Raw genomic sequence first — 21488 nt, forward strand, 5'->3', positions numbered from 1 at the left:
GTGACAGTGGTCTCTGCATGTCGCCTGACCGATGCTCCCACAGGGACCGGTCGGGTACGGCAACCAGCAGTAGCTCCTCTGACACACGAGATCGGGGCCGCTGTTCTCGGGCCAGCCGTTCTCCCCAGGGAAACGGCTCGACTAGGCCTGCAGCTCGATCCCCACCACGGGTTGGCAATCGCCTGCAGCCCTCCAAGCCCACTGGTTCTGCCAGCCAGCGAAAGGGGAGCATCAGGTCTTCCTCTCCCGTGCCTTCAACTTCCTCGTTTTACACCGGGAAGAGCGAGGCACAGCGGGAATGATCGTGAGGGGTGCGCCCCACACGATCCCGTCATGACGCCGTACATACCAGGCACGATCTTTGGACCGACCAGGACGTACACGCAAGTGGCAGGAGGAGACCGAGAGGGGTCTGTCGCTGTTCCCCCTCCTGAAGGGGGAGGTTCTTGGAATATCCTCTTGTTCGAGGGGCTTGACGGTCCTACTCCGCTAGATGCTGTGACTTCCGAGATCCAGAGGAACTTTGCTGAGGTTATTGCGCTAATTCGTTAGCCCAACGACCTCGGGGAAGGATCGCCGCTCCCACCATCTGAGCCCATGTCCCGGCTCGAGTCGTTTTGGGGCCCGAAGAGGGAACCCAAACCGACAGTGGGTCTGCCGCGATCAGAGGTTGCCGACTCTGTGTTGAACCAGGTAGAGTCTCTCGTCTCCGGACAAGAAGGCTCTCTCAGGTCTGGCCAGTTGAACAAGCTACTTCCACCTCCTCTACTGCGACACCGGCGTTTCTACGTCTTCGGACACCGCTATGGCGGCTTTCCAGGCCGTCTCCTGGTTAGACCTGTGGCGTGAGGCGGCACTTGGAGCGCTCCCCCCTTCGGTCCTCCTGAGAGGTTTCGACCTTGATGAGGACTGGAATGAGTCGGAGGACAGTATCGGCTCTCTCCTGTCAGGTGTCGATCAGCCCCACCCAGACGATGTTCACAGTGGCGGCAGACGCTTACCTAGAGTACGAGTTCGTAACCCTCCACGGGGGAGAAAACGTTTTCTCCTGACGATACGTTTTCCCAGACTCTGAGAGGCCATCGCTAGTTCCGCTGGGAATGCGAGCAAGTATCCAATTCCTCCCCCATTCCCTCTCTCCTTACGGCTACGAGGGAAAGGGGAGGGATCCTACAGAGACTTCTCTGTAGGATCCCACGTTGGGGACTGCGCTACTAGGGGGACCTTTGGGTCCTACCTGATGTAAGCCCCGGTCGTTGAGGAGGGATCCTGCCCCATCCTTGATTTCTACGGGAATTAAGAGGACCACCAACCGATAATTGTTTGACGAATTTGTTGGGGGTTTCGCCGAGTGCTTAGAATTCTGCGGAGTTTCTAGCACTCTCAGAGTGTTCAAGTTTTTTACGATCTCCAAACGCTTAGGCGAAACCACGGTCCAAAGTGAGCTAGACGAGAACCCCCGATAATTGTTACCACGATAATCGAGAACCTCGCCGAATGCTCGAATTCCTAGAATTTCTAGCATTTGGAAGAAGACTGCTGCTGAAGGAAGAATATCTCACAGTAGGCGACCAACCCTGGAATAGAGAAGAACGGACGGGAACATCCAGTTTGGCTTGAACTGTCGTCTTCGGTATTCTGTTCACCATTGAAGCTTTCCTTCGGGGAAGACTTCTCCTTCATTCTCTTGATTAGAGAACGAAGGCGGTCGATCTCCAATCCTTATTCTCATTCCTCGAAGGGAAAAGAATTTAGGATGGAGGTCGTTGTACAGAAACCTACAAATATACTACGTATATTACCCTCGCGACATGATTCTGTTAAGCAGTTGAATTGTCCGGGGTGTAGGCGCATACTGTAGTTAACTCTACGGATTGTGACCGAGACGACTAGTATCCTAATTGAACTGCAACTCAGAGCTGCCTGCAACCTCCCAGGAGTTACCAGTTTTGATTTTAGATACTTATGGTATTGTCACGACAACACCAACTCAGCTTTTGTATTTACCGAAATCCGTTTAATTTAAATATAATTGCTCGAGCGTATTTTTTTTTATGCTCGATGGTTCTAGCCGAACGCATTCCTTTGGGGAATGGATTACCTGGCAACTCAGAATGACGAGTCAGCGAGAGCTACTGTGGATTGAACTGCCCGATAGCAGCTCAGTACCAGCTGGCTCTCCGAGATGCACGGTTGGTTATGTCTCTCTCCCCTGCATTGATTGACTACCGAACCGTATCTCTGCCCAACAATCACGGACTCAGGTCTCTGATTAACGGGGATTCTCGCATACATGAATGACCATCTAATGCTGTGACGCTCGATTTCATCGCCTTCGACATTGCAAGAATTTTCAACTAAGATATCTCTTGGACTCTTTCATCTTTCTGTTTACCGCACGGTAACAGAAGTCTGTACTAAGTCTCCCGCTGCATCGCACTGCGATATTGCGGAATGATTTCTACAGATATCTGAGTTTGTCTTCAAAATATCTCGTATTCGTAGGTGTGCAATTGTTCATTGTTAACCCCGAATTAACAGATTTTCGGAAGACAAGTCGTGATCAGTCACCTGTCGTCACTGGAGAAGTTAGTCCCCCATGGGCGTCTTCACCCTGCGGTCTCTTCAGTGGAGACTAAAGGAGTGCTGGTCACAGGCATGGGATCCACATTCCTTCCTGGTTCCTCTCATGGAGGAAGTAAGGGAGGACCTGGCCTGGTGGCTAGACGACAGGAACCTCGTAATAGAAGTGCCCCTCCTCCTCCTCCTCCTCCTCCTCCTCCTCCTCCTCCTCCTCCTCCTCCTCCTCCTCCTCCCCCCCCCCCGGGAGATGCTGCTGTTCTCAGATGCATCAACCGAGGGTTGGGGCGCACATCTGGAAGAGTTGCTGGTTGCAGGAGTGTGGAACCATCACAACAGGCACCTTCACATCAACGTCCTGGAACTCAAGGCTGCATTCCTTGCGCTCCAAGAGTTCCAGGAACGAGTGATGGGACACTTAGTGGTGTTGATGAGCGACAACACCACGGTAGTGGCATTCGTCAACAAACGGGGGCCTAGTGTCCCTCCCGTTGCACCAGTTGACGATACAGGTCCACAAGTGGGCCATAGCTCACTCAGTAGAGCTGTCAGCCAGATACATTCCAGGCAAGAGGAATGTAGTGGCAGACAAGCTCAGCCACAAAAATCAGGTGATTGGGACCGAATGGTCTCTACACCCAAACGTGGTGGAAAGGCTCTTCGACCTATGGGGGCGTCCAGTAGTGGATCTGTTCGCCACCCGGCACAACAGAAAACTTCAGGTTTTCTTCTCAGTTGTACCGGACCTATGGGCAGCTGTAGAGGACGTGTTCCAACACCCGTGGGACAACCTCGTAGTGTACGCCTTTTCCCCATTCTGCCTGATTCCCAAGGTGATCAGCAGAGTGTTGATCATCAGCAATCTTCGGATGACTCTGGTGGCACCCATATGACCCAAGGCCATTTGGTATCTGGATCTGCTGGCTCTTCTCTCTGAGCCACAGCGAGAGATTCCCCCATGGTACAACCTACTGTGCCAACCGCACATAGAACAGTACCACCAACCAGTTCATTTCCTGTGTCTTCACGGCTGGTAGTTATCCACCATCTCTTGCGAGCGAGAGTCTTTTCTCGCTGAGCAGCAACAGAGATGGCTGGTTACCTCAGACAGTCCTCTGCAGCAGTATACTAGGGAAAGTGTTCCGTCTTCTGTGGTTAATGTTGTGGACGGAGTCTCTCTCCACTCAGAGCCACTCTTCAGCAGGTAGTGGATTTCCTTGTCTTTCTTCGCCAAGAGAAGCTCCTCTCCATCTCTGCAGTTAAAGGCTACAGAGCTGGCCTGGCCCTTGTCCTTAAACTGCGAGGAGTCGATATTTCCACCTCCATGGAAATATCACTTCTAATGAGGAGCTTCGAGAGGTCTTGCCAACCCAGGGAACTCAGGCCCCCAGGGTGGATGTGACTCTCGCCCTTAGGAGCTTGACTCGCAGACCCTACGAGCCGCTCAGAGAGTCGTCAGACAGGGATCTGACCTTCAAGACTGTCTTTCTGGGGGCTCTGGTATTGGCGAAGAGAATAGAACTCCACAGTCTTTCCTTTGACGTTAAACACTCGAGGGGATGGGGATCAGTTATGCTCGATTTCATCCCGGACTTCTTAGCGAGGACTCAGAACCCTTCGGTCCCTGACGGCAGGTTCGAGTCCTTCAGGATCCCCTCCCTGAAAGACTTCACCGATAATGGTGCGGATGAGATGCTGCTTTGTCATGTGAGGGTGCTAAGGCGCTATCTGAAGAAAACTCGACACCTCAGGCCAAGAAAGAAGTGTCCAAGAACACTATTTGTTTCTGGCTTCGTGAGGTAATCCGGAAGGCGCACGACTCAGACAGGAGTGCCGACACCAGTATCCTTCGGCCGAGAGCCCACGAAGTGAGAGGCATTGGTCCAACCCTTGCATTCCGCAAGAACTTGTTTGTGGTACAAATACTGAAGGTAGGGGTTTGTGCCAACCAGACAACCTTCACCTCCTTCTACCTTCGGGATATTGCCCACAGGTCCTTGGACACATTTTCCTTGGGACCCTGGTTGCTGCTCAACAAGTTGTGTAGCATACCCAGCTTCTTTACCGGACAAGGTAGCATCTCGTCCTTGTGAGACTGCATGAATGGAGAGTGAATGAGTGTGACTGGCTTCTCTTCCTCCTCTTTTTCTTCCCTCTCCCTGCGGGCAGAGGATGACGTTGCAGGTAAGCTACGTAACCGAGCTCCATTCTATCCCTTTCATTAGGGATAGAAGCATTTATCCGTCCCTTCTGTAACAAGGGGAGAAGTGTACACCAATGAGAGACAAACCCAAGACTATATTTGGCTCTTAAATAAGACCTAGTTCTTGCTTGCTATTCATAAGAGGCACGCTTGCCTCCCTCTTTATGAATTTGCTCCAGAGGTCTGACCACTGATCTTGCAGTGCACAGAGGCTAGGTTCCACCCCTTTGCTCTTACGACGAGGGAGGGAACCCAGGTTGGGCCAACACCAGTCTGTTCACAAGACTCAGATTCCACCCACCAATAAGTGAGTCTTCCTTATGTAAAGGACCGAGGGTTTGTATTACACAGCACGGTGACCCCCTCAGCCGCTGTGCAGGCCCCGCTGACGTTCGTGCCATAGGAGGAGATGGTTTCTCCACCTGGTTTTGCTGTCCTCGCCCCGGCCCCTGGCTTTGAGTGCCTGAAGAGCTCCCCGCTTGACCGCCTACCAGTTCCTGTGCCTGTTCCTGCTGTCTCCGTTCCTGCCCGTGGTTGAGCTGCTCCTTTCGCAGGTCCCTCCGGATAGGTGCAGTTGGGCCGTGTTGCTACTGCAACTGCCCCAGCTCCGTCCTGGATGGAGGACCTGTCAGTTGTCTTAAGGAAGCTGGCGAAGAAGAAGTCCAGGAAGAAGAAGAAGGTGTCGTCGTGTTCTTCATCGTCTTCTTCGTCGTCGTCTTCTGCCGCCTCTTCCCCTTCGACTTCCAAGGCCCCATAGCTGAGGAAGAAGAAGGTGGCCTCCCCCCCCATAAGAAGTCTCACACAGACTTCTAAGGTTCTGCCCCACTCCAGTGGGACAGGTGGGTCTTCCGCTGGTCCTCCCATTCCTTTGGGAACGGAGCCTGTCTCTCCTTCCCCAGGGAAGCAGAAGACTAGGACTGTATGGGTGCCCAGTTATCTTTGGTACCTCTTCTCCTGGTTCCAGAGGTTCCACCTCTGCACCAGGAACTGTCTCGGCCGCTCGCTCGTGAGCGTCACTGAGTTTGCAGTCAGGGTACAGACTGCTGAGCCTGCTCACCGTCAGGACCCAGGCACGGAGCAAAAGACTGGAGCTCAAGGCAGCGTTTCTCGCTCTCCAAGAGTTTCAAGATTGTCTGGTGGGACACTCAGTGTTTTTGATGAGTGACAACACCACGGTAGTGGCGTACGTCAACAAACGGGGGCCTAGTGTCCCTCCCGGTTCATCAGTTGATGTTGCAGGTGCACTAGTGGGCCGTGGCACACTCAGTAGAGCTGTCATCCCGCTACATTCCAGGCAAGAGGAATGTGGTAGAGGACAAGCTCAGCTGTCGGGATCAGGTGATAGGAACCGAGTGGTCCCTTCACCCAGACGTGGCGGAAAGGCTCTTCAACCTGTGGGGGCGTCCAGTCGTGGATCTGTTCACCACCGGCACAACAGAAAACTCCATGTTTTCTACTCAGTTGTGCCGGACCCATGGGCAGCTGCAGAGGACGCTCTTCAACCCCTGTGGGACAACCTCTTCGTGTACGCCTTTCCCCCGTTCTGTCTGATTCGCAAGGTGATTAGCAAGTGGCTGCTCACCTCGAATCTTCGGATGATCCTGGTGGCACCCAAATGGCCTGAGGCCGTTTGGTACCTGGACCTGCTGGCTCTGCTCGCCGAAGCACAGAGAAAGATTCCCCCCTGGCACAACCTCCTGTGCCAGCCACACGTAGAACGGTACCACCGGTCAGTCGGGTCCCTGTGTCTTCACCATCTCTTGCGAGTGAGAGGCTTTTCTCGCACTCTTCAGCAGGTAGCGGATTTCCTCGTTTTCCTTCGCCGAGAAAAGCTCCTATCCGTCTCCGCAGTTAAAGGATACAGAGCCGCCCTGGCCCTAGTCCTTTAACTGCGAGGAGTGGATATCTCCTCCGAGATCTCCCTCCTTATGAAGAGCTTCGAGAGGTCTTGCCTACCCAGGGAACTCAGGCCCCCAGGGTGGGATGTGACTCATCCTTAAGAGTTTGACTCGAAGACCCTTCGAGCCACTCCGAGAGTCGTCAGACAGGGATTTGACCCTCAAGACCCTCTTCCTGCTGGCCCTGGCATTGGCGAAGAGGGTAGGGGAACTTCATGGTCTTTCCTTCGGAGTTAAGCATTCCAGGGGATGGGGACCCGTGATGCTCGATTTCGTCCCGAACTTCGTAGCGAAGACTCAGAATCCTTCGGTCCCTGACGACTGGTTCGAGTCTTTCACAATTCCTCCCTGAAGGACTTCACTGATAATGATGCGGATGAGATGCTGCTTTGTCCTGTGAGGGCGCTATGGCGCTATCTGAAGAGAACTCGACACCTCAGGCCTGAGTGTCGACGCCTCTTCGTTAACACCAGGATTACCAAGAAAGAGGTTTCCAAGAACACTTTCTTTCTGGCTGCATGAGGTGATCAGGAGGGTGTACGACGCGGATGGTAATGACGACACCCGTACCCTTCGTCCGAGAGCTCACGAAGTCAGAGGTATTGGTCCAACCCTTGCGTTCCGCAAGAACTTCTCCATGGTGCAGGTTCTGAAGGCAGGGGTTTGGGCCAACCAAACCACCTTTACTTCCTTCTACCTTCGGGATGTTACACACAGGTCCTTGGACACCTTTTCCTTGGGACCCGTGGTGGCTGCTCAACAAGTGTAGTCTACCCAGCACCTGATCCTACAGAACAACATCGCATCCTTGTGTGACTGCATGAATGGACGAGTGAAAGAGTGTGACTGACTTCTCTTACTCCTTCGTTCTTCCTCCTCTACCTGTGGGCAGAGGGCCGCGGCCATCACTACGCTGAACAGGAAGCAGATGCAGGTAAGCTACACGACTGAGCTCAATCCTATCCCTTTCAGTAGGGATTGGAGTATTTATCCATCACTCCCCTACAAGGGGGGGAGGGAAGTGGAAGCCAACAAGAGACAAACCCATGACTTCATATTGGCTCTTGAAGTAGGAACTAGTTCTTGTGTATTTGCTATATATAAGAGGTATGCTCACCTCCCTCTTATAAATTTGGTCCTGAAGTCTGGCCACTGATCCTGCGGTGCACACCCCGATCAGCTGGGCAGAGGCTAGGATCCCTCCCTTTGCTCTTACGACCAGGGAGGGAACCAAGGTCGGACGAAACACCAGTCTGTTCGTAAGACTCGGATTCCACCCTCTTATTAGATTCCACCCACCAATAAGTGAGTCTTCCTATTGTTAAAGGACCGAGGGTTTGTATATGTATCGGAACAAATAACAATTTGTTGAAAACTGTATTTTTCCTAACTATACAAACCTGAGGTCCTTTACACATGGTCCTACCTCATGCCACCCCTCAATCTGCATTTTCCTGGGCCTAAAGCAAAGTGACTCCTCTCCTTGCAGTCGAGCTGACCGCCAACTGCCGGACAAGTAGTTAACTACCTTGTTTGAAGCTTATGACCTGTTCAGCTGCTGCTAAAGTTACCTTCCTTTTGTTAAAGGACCTCAGGTTTGTATTCCTAGGAAAAATACAATTTTTGACAAATTGTTATATTTTTAGGTTTTGATCTAACAGAAACTGAAAATGATTCAGTTTGAGTCAAAGCAGAATGAGAATATAGTAGAATTGAGGTTGTCTCAGTATCTATCTTTTTGTATAACCTTACTTCCATCTCACTTTCCATCCTTTCCTGACAGTTTTTTCATAATGCAACTGCGAGGTTTTTGCCGTTTCACTTTTAAAGACCTTCTTTATTGTCAATTTTTTTTTTCAGCACTGAAGGACTTCTGAGGTCCCAGCACTTGGCCTTGTGCCTCAGTTTTATTTTCCAATTCCAATTTATTCAAATACCTAGTAAACCAAAAGTAGATCCCAATTTGATATGAAGTCATTAATATCTTCCTCATCTTTTCAGGAAATTGTCAACGTCCAGCATGCAGCTCACACAAGACTTTTAGGAGTGTTTGCTACAAAACAAGTGTGCTATAGAATCATATCTTATAGGAATCTTTAAATATTTATTTAGCAACTTGGCATAAGATATACCAGAATGTCACTTGTAAGTTATTTGTTGCTAATGATTGAGGTGAAGTAGAAAAAAAATTGTCATATATAGGGAATGGGAATACTGTGCTAAAGCCTGTACTATACTTTTACTTCCCTTTTGCTTTCAGAGATGTATTCCAATTTTCTGAAAAATATATTGACCCTTTTAAATGTGGTTATTACTGTGGCAGGTCTAAGCTTACATGCACCTCTATGGCTGTGATTTTGCACTTGAGCAAATGCTTTCTTAAAGTGTATCTTATGAAATGATGTACCTGTTAATTTTTATGACCAGAATTTTTGTATCGAATGATTTATGATGGCCAAAAATCCCTAATCCAGTTTTCATTTTTCAAGTTTTGTCGAAGATTTTAAAGCAGGATTTGTTCTTGTGTCTTGTACAGTAGTACGTACATATATTTTCTGCATGTAGGCCATTTTCCTCTTAACTCTGTAAGTCCCCCTCATTATGGGACCACCTTGACGTGGTGAGGGGGCTCTAGAACCTCAGGAATCTTTTCCCAGGTTCGAACGCAAGAGTCCCATATGACATTATATATTTTCGAGTTAACTTCTGTGGACTTTTCCATTTTTGCCAAAATTTTTGAAGGCAAATAAATGAGAAAACATATCATGGCTTAACGTGGAGTTAAATCCAAAACTAAATAGTGAGAACTGTGGTAGATCCATCATCTACCCGACAATGTTCGGACCTGTTTTTTAAGCGGAACTATTCTGTGGAGCTGGACCACGGATTCCAGGGGGGGGCCCTGGTTTTAGGAATAGAACTCTCGGCATTCTATCCAGTTTGCCCATAATGTGATTAGGTTGGGGATAATTGTATTATCGTAATATTCTTAGTCCTAGCAAGCGGGTTCTGCTTACACTTGGGTCATACTAATCATGTTATGGCATCCCCTTTTGGGGTAAGGTAGGGATGCGGACATTTGGGAGTCCTTTCTCACTTGTGCCATTGATGGAAGATTTAACTTTGCGAAGGGCCAATGATATCTTTTCAAGATTTTTTTTTTACTTTTTTATAAATCTCAAAATTTATGAATATTGAAATAAATGATTTGAGCACCCCTGGGCCCCCATGATGGAAAAACTATGGCACAGTTGATGACTATTGGCACATCACTCTCGAATTTCCTTGGTACTGCCACAAGTAGTGAAAGTACTATAAATGATACAAAGGAACACCCTGTTCCAAGTAAAGCAGCAGAGCCAGAAAACCAAATAGAGTGCATAAATAAAAAAGAAACAAACAAAAATAAATTGGTAAACTCCAATATCGTAACAATGGAACCATATATGATGAACAATAATTCTGAATTAGAGAGAAATAATCCTCCCAATAATACAGAAAAATATAAAAATCATAATAGACAGGCAACATACATAAAACAAGGACCAAAAAGAAACAAAAATTACCGACTTAATCCCACATTGGTACATTATGATTACCTCTTTGGACCAGATAACTGGTCAAGATTTCTAGTCCTCAAAGCTGACAACAAAATCTCAGCAGTGATACTAGAAAACAAATTACTTAACATATATCCAACACAAGACATGGAATGCAGACACATCAAGGACAATGAATGGCTTATCCAAGTAACCAATAAAAAGCAGTCCACTGCCTTTTTAAGTATGACAGAAATAAATAATATAAAAGTAACAATTACAAGCCACGAAACATTGAATTATGTACAGGGTACAGTCATCCTACCCAATAGCGAGCAGGAGCTTCCTTCAAAACAACTACTGCTAGACTCCTTAAAATTCAGATATAACAATATCCACGATTTAGAAATATACTCGATTTCAAGTAGGAAAGACAAAAATAAAAATATCAACATTTTCAAAATAAAATTTACAGGCCAAGACCTACCATTTAAAATAAAAATTCTTGGACAAAATAGAGAAGTTCGTCCTTTTGTTCCAAAACCACTACAATGTACACAGTGCTCAAGGTATGGACACACATACAAAAGATGCCGTAATAAGGCAATATGTGCAGTCTGCCCATCAGAAGACCATACCACTAATTGGAACTGTAATCAACCAAATGTATTAATTGTGGACTAGCCCATCACGCAAAATCTAAGGAGTGCACATTTTACCAATATAACACAGAACTTCAGTTGTTAATAAATAGAACAGGAATGTCAGTCATGGAAGCCAGACTTGAGCTAAAAGTAAGAGGAGTTGATAATCTATCCAAAACCCCCACCTTTTCAAATGTGACTAAAAATCAAGACATCAAGCAGCACAATAACAAGATAATATAAACATAGAAACTAAATTTCATACCAATAATACTAAAACCCAAAATAAAATTGATAATACGACAACCAATACCACCACTAACATAGATGATTCAATTATCCATGATTCAGTTATCCATTATTTAAGGGGGCCGGCCGGAACCTCTATATATGGAGGTATTTTTTCATGACTTTGCGAAAAATGCAAAGTCATGAAAAAATTCATGGAGCTTCATATGGCAATTGAGAATACGTATACGTACGAAATATTTCGTCAAAATTCCTCTTACTTTCGTAGTTACAGGGTAATTAGTCAACGTAACTCAATAAGCCTAAAACATTGATCCGTACAAGAAAATGCAATATTTCTTCTATTATCGTAAATTTTGATAATTATTGTCAAAAGAATTGGGAGAAATGGCATCTGTAGACATTCCCCGAGTCGAGAAGGAGACTTCAGACTCAAGCTACCAAGTCCAGTCCTGATTTAGTGCGATCACAGACGTCAAGTAGTCTACACGTTCCATTTCACATCTGACATTCGCCTGCTTTCACGTATGTTTATGTATGTTTCGGCAAGAATTTCATCATGCCAATGAGGAAAAGACAAGGGAAACATCTCGCTAACATACAGACGAAGAAAAATCGCTCAAGTATTATTACAGAATATCATAATATATGCGTAGTTAGTGAAGAGAGAGGGGAGGGTTGCTTAGTAACGCCCCCGTCTTGCTTGACAGCACACGTCACACTGTGCCTAAGGCTACGATCTTTGAGCAGAGAGATCTTCATTTATGATAAATAACAAAGTTTTGGTTTTTTAATACCCAAAATGGAATATGAAATTCATAATAATCATGATTTATTAAATTGTCTTTGTAAAAAAAATGTGTGTCTTCGAGTTTCACCTCTTGACTTTCTCTTGCAATTACGTTTGTTTATCTTTGTTTCGGGCAAGAATTTCATCATGCCAAAGAGGAAAATACAAGGAAAACATCTCGCTAACACACAGAAGAAGAAAATTCGCTGTAATAAGCAGTTTTAGTGAAGGGGAGAAATGGCATCTGTAGACATTCCCCGAGTCGAGAAGGAGACTTCAGACTCAAGCTACCAAGTCCAGTCCTGATTTAGTGTGATCACAGACGTCAAGTAGTCTACACGTTCCATTTCACATCTGACATTCGCCTGCTTTCACGTATGTTTATGTATGTTTCGGCAAGAATTTCATCATGCCAATGAGGAAAAGACAAGGGAAACATCTCAGCATAACAGACGAAGAAAAATCGCTCAAGTATTATTACAGAATATCATATATGCGTAGTTAGTGAAGAGAGAGGGGAGGGTTGCTTAGTAACGCCCCCGTCTTGCTTGACAGCACACGTCACACTGTGCCTAAGGCTACGATCTTTGAGCAGAGAGATCTTCATTTATGATAAATAACAAAGTTTTGGTTTTTTAATACCCAAAATGGAATATGAAATTCATAATAATCATGATTTATTAAATTGTCTTTGTAAAAAAAAATGTGTGTCTTCGAGTTTCACCTCTTGACTTTCTCTTGCAATTACGTTTATCTTTGTTTCGGGCAAGAATTTCATCATGCCAAAGAGGAAAATACAAGGAAAACATCTCGCTAACACACAGAAGAAGAAAATTCGCTGTAATAAGCAGTTTTAGTGAAGGGGAGAGAGAGAATTGCGTAGGAAGGAGTGCCCCATCTTGCCTTAAGCAGTGCCCCAGGCTGCGATATATGAGCAAAGGGATCATCATTTATGATTAAATTATGATAAATATAGTTTTGGTTATTATACACAAAAAACAAATATACATTCATAATAATCATTATTTATTAATATTGTCTTTATAGAAATACGAAGGAAAACTTTGAACGCCCGTATCTCAAAACTATACTTATTGACCTTCAAAATCTATCTTCTCACTTAGTTTTAAAGCTATAACATTGGAATTTGGTATATAACTCAGAAAGACATTATAGAACAATCAAATAGAGCCCTTTTTTCCAATTTTTGTTTCGTATTTTTTTTATAAATTTTTTTCTCCTGATTTATAGGGTTTATTTTTTGACCATATTGAAAAATTCATATCTGGCAAAAAAATGACTTTTAGAAAAAAAAAACTCCATTCGATTGGAGGTCTACATCAGGTCTATATATGGTAGTAATCCCATGTCTTAATATTAAATATCAAGGGAGGAGATAGAATTTGAAAAAATGGTTATTTTCGGGATAAATAAACGCCTGGCGTCACAAAACCGAAGGTCAGAGGCGAAAATCATATGCGGTTTGGAGATGTCCCAAGTCACCTTATTAAGTGGTATGAATATCAAAGTCTTGTCCTTAAAAAAGGGCATTAGCCGGCCGGCCCCCTTTACTCCTCTTCCAATGGAAGAGGAGTTAAATAATGATAATAATTGAACTGGCAAAAAGAAAAGAACACTGGAACAAACCCCACCTAAGGGAAAATAAGTGAATATTGAAAATTGCAATCAATCCAAAGAAACTCCAACTTCACCAGGAGAACATTTTAAAAAAGATATTAAACTAACCTCATTGCAAGTGGAAATAGACAATTACCCTCAATCTCAGTCAAACAGCCAACATCGGGACAGTAAAGATCACTCTTTACAATTCCCATCAAATAATACTAATGAAAATCATACCATTAAACCAAACCAAAATATAACTCACCCCCCCCCCCCCCAGCCATCCACAAGACCCAAATATTCCATTAACAACAACAAAACAAATAACCCCTCAAACCAACAGTCCTTATCACTACAGAAAAGGAACAATAGAATTACAAAACCAGAAATTTCTAAAGCTAGACCAAATACTTCTGAACCAATTATTAACATTACCAGACATGCTTCATCTTGTGGTTGTAATGAATGCTTTATAAACATACAGTAGTACCTCGAGATACGAAAATAATCCGTTCCGAGGCGCCGTTTGTATCATGAGGTTTTCGTATCTTGGACCACATTATACATGTAAAATGGCTAATCCATTCCAAGCCCTCCAAAAACACCCCAGTAAATTATATTTCCAGGCCTAAAACACATGTTCTAGGGTTACGACGCCAATCTGACGGAAGAAATATGACTCCTAAAAGGCAAAATACTGTACATACTTGAGTAATATTCAACTGCATGTAATGTTCAACACCATTTTTACTGCATATATTAGGACTTTAGCATGTGTCCCTTAGCAATAAGCCTAGCCTATGTTAGCGGTTGCTACTGTAGCCTAGTCTATGATTCTGACATCTAAACCTAAGAAGCTAAAAGCTTAGAATATGCCAATAAAATGTATAAATAATCAGTATGTACTCATTTCAAATAATTATTAATTAATCATTAACTATAATACACAAAAAAAAAAAAAAAACCTTCCAATCGATTGTTTACATTCAGCTCTTACGAGTACCAAACGAACGCCAAGCAATCACTTTTCCTTGGACACAGTAAGCCATAAATTTTCATTAGTATCTCTCTTCAACTAATGAAACTACCAAACAGTATAATAACCATTCATTTCTATTCTTTATTCTATCTTTACCTAATGTTATTTTTTTTTATTAAATGTATTGCATGAATAAGTTTTTCAATTCACAGCATCCTTTTACCAATAGAATACTTAAAGCACAAGGGGTAGATGCTGACCAATAGGAGAGCAGGATCTTATGGGGTGACTAGTATCAGGAACCAATGGGAGAGTGGGAGGATGGTGGCGAGTTTACTCAGTTGGCGGCGCGGGAGTTTTAAAATTGTTCTCGGTGGTCTGGGCGAATCTCGGGACTTTACAGCAACAACCTTTCGTAACTTGAGCAATTTTCGTATGTAGAGCTGAAAAATTTTTCGTATTTGCTTTCGTATCTCGAGTGTTTCGTAAGTTGAGCTTTTCGTATGTCGAGGTACCACTGTATAACCAACTAACTACCAAGACAGAGGACACAGTACAAAATTGTATAGACAATTTTACTAAATTAAGGTGGTGCCCTTTAACACACCAACATGAGAACAAATTATGTTTTGAATCCTTAAAATACAAAAAGGAAATTATAAAATAAAAAATAGACTTGTTAATATTCAATTATGAAAAACAAACAACTACAGAATCTAATAACCAACATACAAATGCAACGATTAAAAAACCACAAATAAATTCAAATGCATATAAACTACGAGGCAAATTAAAATCAGCAATCAATTTACAGAATTTAACACCAATTCCTCCCAATAATGGAATATAAAATCATTCAATGGAATATAAATGGTCTCTTAACCCGACTACGTCTGGGTGAATTACAAAGAATCATACGAGACCACAACCCAATGTGCATATGTCTACATCATATAGGAAGTAACCCTACAAATATCCAACACAATAAAATTGCCTGTTATTCACCAACTGACGGTGGAAAATTAGGCACAGCCATATACGTTCATAACAGCATTACATATGAACCTTTCGACATACCATCTATGCCATATCAAATAACATCAATTAAGCTGTATATGCCTGACAAAAGTAAAATCACTATTTGTAATTTATATAACCAACCAAATTTCAATGCAAATTTTAGTGATTTTTCTGAACTTATTAGCAAAAGTATACAGGAACCCCTACTTATAGTGGGAGATTTTAATGCACATAATCCATTATGGGATACTAATAACCCCACTGACACATCCGGAATCAACATAGAAAAAACTATAATGAAACACAACCTGTGTTGTCTAAATGAAAGTGAAGTTCCAAAATATTTTTCAAATACACACCTAACCTTTTCCTCAATTGACATTTCATTATGTTCAAATGATGTAGCCGAGAAATTTGAATGGAACGTCCTAGACGATCATACACAAGTGACCATTTCCCAATCATTCTGAACTACTTAAGTAATATCAAAATATTGCCACCTACAAGAAAAAAAGCTAACTGGGATAAATATTTCGTATACACACCAAACAAACCACCATTCCCACATAACGAAGATCACAATACTACATGTGAATCCTTCTCAAACTTCATAATAAATGCTGCAGATAAAAGTATTCCATAAACCAGATCACATTCCACAAGATCCCCTGTCCCATGGTGGAACCCAACCTTAACTACCGTAAGTAAAATAAAACGTATATTGGGTCGCAATCTAAACAGACTTAAACTCGCCTTAAATCACTCAACAAAATGCCCTATAATATAAACATATTAAACAAACAATTAACCACATTAAACCACTATATAACAAATATACAGCCAAATTTAGAAAAACGGTAATAGCGTAAAAAATCGCATCATGGAAGGAATATGTCTCAAACATATCTTCAAACACATCCACAAGGGATATCTGGCAAAAGATAAGGAAAATCAATGGAAGACATATAAGACCTCCAAGAAGTACAGTACATTTAAATGGAAAAATATACCATGATACTTATGAAATATCAAATATAATTGGAAAGCATTTTGAAAACATCAGTGCTTACTCCAGCCTAGATATACATTTTCAAAATATCAGAAAACAAAAGGAAAATATAATACTCAACTTTGAAACTCTTGAAGACCTGGAATATAATTATATTTTTAACATGGATGAACTAGATAATGCCATCAACTCTTGTCATCCCTCCGCACCAGGATATGATAAAATATTTGAAATGATAGAAAAATTAGCTTCTATAGCTAAATCATATTTATTAAAATTTTATAATAGTATCTGGCTAAAACGTGTCTTTCCTGATAAATGGAAACATGCCATAATAATTCCAATAAATAAACCAGGAAAGGATGCAAGTAATCCATCCAATTATAGACCAATATCCCTAACAAGTTACCTATGCAAAATCTTGGAAAAAATGGTTAATGCACAAGAAAAAATGGTTAATGCGCAATTAACGTATATAATAACCAAAGAATCCATTTTAACACAATCTGGTTCAATAGCTGGCAGATCAACCCTAGATCCCTTAACACATTTAGAAGATCATATAAAAAAAGGCTTTGAACAAAAGAAATTAACAGTAGTATATATAGAAAAAGCATACGATACAACATCGGAAACACTAACATCATGCAAAAACACTGCCACTCCAAGGGACTAAGAGGCCACTTACCAATATTTATTAAAAACTTTTTAACAAACAGAACTTTTCAAGTAAGAGTAGAAAATTCCTACTCAGTAACCTAAACTGGAAGAAGGAATCCCTCAAGGTAGTGTCTTGAGCTGTACATTGTTTGCTTTGGCAGTCAATGACATTACTATAAATTTACCAAGTGGTGTAAAAAACAGTTTGTATGTTGATGACTTTGTCATTTACTATACGAGTAGTAATTTGAGACATGCTCAGAGAGTTCTCAGTACTGCCATTTCAAATATATGTAGTTGGGCAAATTCAGTTGGATTTAAATTTTCAACTGATAAAACAAAAGCAATCGTCTTCTACAAAGACAAAAGATGGATGAAGAACCAAACAATCAACTTCACTTTTATAGCACTGAAATACAGTTTTGTACAAAATTCAAGTATCTAGGAGTGATATTTGATCAACATTTTAATTGGAAAGACCACATCAAATACATTAAAGCCAAGGGCATCAAACCCCTTGCCATATTGAAAAAGTTATCACACACTAATTGGAGAGCAAAGCAAGAAATTTTATAAATGATATATAAGGCAACAGTCTTATCCATAATAGATTACTGCTGTCCAATATCTTCATCTGCCTCAGAATCTGCATTAAATCTCTCAATGCAGTGCACCATGAAGGCGTGCGATTGTGCACAGGAGCATTCCGATCGTCCCCAACAAACTCACTTCTGGTAGAGGCAGGTGTTTTGCCCTTAAAACATCACCGTAATTTGATAATATGAAGAGGTCTTTCAATGCAAGCGGGATCGTCTCCTGCAGCTGACTGCTTCCAAAACTGTAATCCAGTAACAGCAGTTAATAGTACTAGCTCTTTCCCAAAAAGAGCTAAATACTTAATGAACTTGCATAACATAGATCCAATTTTTCACCCATCAATGGAATTGCCACCATCGTGGATTTTAAATCTAATAAAGATATGTACCTCTCTGTCTTACCTACTCAAAAAGCAAATGACAAGTACAGAAATGTACCACCATCATGCTTTGGAGCACATTAGAAGAAAGGGAAACAGATTTATGGTATATACAGATGGCTCCAAAAATAATGTTGGAGTAGGAGCATCTGCATATTAAAAAAATATGTCAGTGAAAAAAAGCCTACCTTTAATATCATCAGTATTTACTACTGAAGTCACAGCCATACAGATGGCTCTTGATATGATATCTTAGGCAAAAGCAAATGTGTCTGTTATTTTGAGTGACTCGCGTCGCGCTATAGATGCAATAAGACAGTATAAACCAGTAAACCAAATAGTGCAGGAAATACAAATAAAAATTCATCAACTCCTCCAATCAGGATTATCAATAGAAATATGTTGGATCCCAGCACACGTGGGAATAAAAGGAAATGAGTATGCAGACTCAGCTGCCAAATCAGCCTGCGCTATCCCTCCAACAATTACACATGCCCCAGTGTCGGACTGGATAGCATCTGTTAAACCATTGATTTACGAGGATTGGAAAAGAGAATGGGCCTCAGTGCCAACAACAAATAAACTTAAAAACATAAAAACTGAAGTGTGCATGGAGGACATCCTCACAGAAGGAAAGATCGAAAGAGGTGATCCTAGCAAGGTTCCGTATAGGACACAAAATTCTCGTATGGTCACTTAATGTCAACCGCTCAATTAAAGTGAGAGTAGGGTCAGAACTATCTTCATCCTACATGCAAGAAGAAGGTGTCCCCCAAGGCAGCGTATTGAGTGTGACCTTATTTGCTGTTGCTATAATAGCTCATGAGTCACATACCTCCTGGCATACAAGGATCACTATTGTCGATGACTTTGCAATTTACTGTAGTGGATCATCTGCACTACAAGCATGCCAAAATCTTCAAATTGCAATAAATGCTGCATCCGAATCATGGGCAAATTCTCGTGGATTCATGTTTTCACCTCAGAATGACCAAAGCCATTCGCTTTACTCGTACTCGTAAAAGGGAAGAGATCCCCACCTTTTCTAAATGATTGTATTTTTTGCCTTTATGAGGATATATCAAGTTTCTTGGAGTCATTTTCGACAAGAAAATGACATTTGGTCCCCATATAAATGACCTATCTATCAGGGTTAGAAGTCATGAACATTCTGAAAGTTGTATCGCATTTTGATTGGGGTGCTGATAGAACAACTTTGCTTAGAATTTATACATCTTTGTGTGTAGCAAGTTAGACTATTGCATGCCAAATATATGGGTCAGCTGCAAAGACTTTACTTGGAAAACTTGAATATTGTTCACAATGCTGGGCTTCGCATCTGCACAGGTGCTTACAGAACATCTCCCATTGACAGTCTCTATGTGGATTCTGGCATACCTCCCTTTGTCCATTCGCAGAGAGGAGTTGAGTTTGAGGTATTTAGCTAGGTCCCTTGCGGTGAAAGAAAAACAATCCTAACTATAAATATGTTAGGGCGCCTTTAGATTGGGCTCCTAACAGATCCAGAGATGCCCAAGCTTTGGAAGTACAGCTTGAAAAATGATGCTAGAGAAGTAGGCTTGTTAACAGCACAGATAGCAGAGGTGGGATATCCCAAGTCTCCCCCTTGGTGTAATCCACCTGTTAAAGTATGTTTTACGGCAGGAGGGAAAAATACCTTACCTAGTAGGGTAATGAAAAGTGAGTTTTTAAATCATGCTGCTCAACATCATGGGAAACATGTTTTTACAGATGGCTCCAAATCGGCTGCAGGAGTTGGAAGTGCAGCTGTGGTGGGGATACTGTTATTAGAAGGAAACTCCCATCTCTTGTTCAATATTTACTGCTGAGCTGTACGCAATAATTCTCGCAGTCCAACATATTTTTAAAAATGGCCACCAAAATAGTTTTTTTATACAATTTTTACGGATTCCAATAGTGTTTTACTCTCATTAAAACAAATTATGCAGGCCATCATCTAGTACAAGAGGTGCAGGACTGGTTAGTACTTCTGCAATCTAGGAAGAGTATCAGTGTTTCACTTCTGTTGGGTCCCTGCCCATGTTGGGGTGGATGGAAATGAACAAGTAAGATAAGGCAGCAAAGGAAGCTTCAGGGCTAAGTAATCATCCAACCCCCCTTTAGTATTCCTTACAAAGATCTTAAAAGTGAGATTCATCTTACTGTAAAAATAAGTGGCAGGCTCGATGGTCTGAACTGCACCACCAATACAAAATTGAAACACATCCACCCCCCATTGGTGGATAAATGGTCATCTTGTAATGCTACAAGTAGGAGGGATACCATTATTTTAACTAGGCTGCGTATTGGCCATACACATGCAACGCACAATTATTTAATGAGAAGAAGTGAAGGGAGACAGGCCCCTCACTGTAATACCTGTCAAGTGACAATGGAGTTAAGCATATTTTAGTTGATTGTCCTGTTTTTTTAATCTTCAGAGGAGGGACACATTTACTCCAGGACAAACCTTTGAGAGATATACTGGGGGAAAACTGTAATACCCTGAACTTGAGAAAATTTATACAAAGTATTGGGTTATATTACGAGCTATAATTGATTTTTATTAATTTATTTATTATTTTACCCTTTTAATCCTTATTTATTTCACATCTAGATTTTATGTATGAAAGTGTTGCGATTGATTATTAAAGGTTAAAATGGTACTAAATGGTGTGAGTATACAGATATTATGATTGAATGAATTTTGTTATATAGCGCTGAATGGCCTTTGATGCCCCAGTGCTTGGCTTAATGCCTAAATCCTATATTCAATTCAATTCAACTCAACACCACATGCTGACCCATAAAGTGTAACAGATGTCAAACACCCATGACAGTACTACAGCATTTACTTGTTGAGTGCCCAAATTGGACCAGCAAAGATTGTTTATCTACGGAATCAAAAATGAAAAGTATTGTTGCTGAAAGCAAAGAGTTTTCAATTAATAACATCATAAATTTTTTAAATAAGACAGGTTTCTCAAAGTAATTTTTTTTATTTATTTATTTATTTACTTTTTCATTTTTATTATTTTTTTTTTCTCAGAATTGATCCCTGAGAACCAGTCCTGAGAAGTATACTTGGGACTCAGAGGTCTGGAAAAACTAAGCCCTGTTAATATAATAAACCCTGTAAGTGACAGATTCACTCGGAACGTTTATTTTTATAGATATTAGATCTGTTACATCTTAATTGTTTTGTAAGAAAATTTCCCATTTTGGGAGATTCAATTCTAAATTATACTTTTACTTATGTGCAGTGCATTGGCAGTGTTAGCTCCCATTTTTGAAAAA

At 42.1% G+C, this 21488-nt stretch overlaps 1 long non-coding RNA gene across 1 annotated transcript in view; it reads left to right on the forward strand.

Moving 5' to 3' along the window:
- LOC135201243 (uncharacterized) overlaps positions 1-9433 on the forward strand; it is a 46386-nt gene extending 36953 nt beyond the window's left edge. The window contains exon 3 of the long non-coding RNA XR_010311458.1: positions 8683-9433. This is a non-coding gene — a long non-coding RNA (uncharacterized LOC135201243). The remainder of the gene's footprint in view (positions 1-8682) is intronic.
- The last annotated feature ends 12055 nt before the right edge of the window (positions 9434-21488 follow it).

The sequence above is a fragment of the Macrobrachium nipponense genome, chromosome 28, assembly GCF_015104395.2.
Source record: "Macrobrachium nipponense isolate FS-2020 chromosome 28, ASM1510439v2, whole genome shotgun sequence".
Classification (NCBI taxonomy): domain Eukaryota; kingdom Metazoa; phylum Arthropoda; class Malacostraca; order Decapoda; family Palaemonidae; genus Macrobrachium; species Macrobrachium nipponense.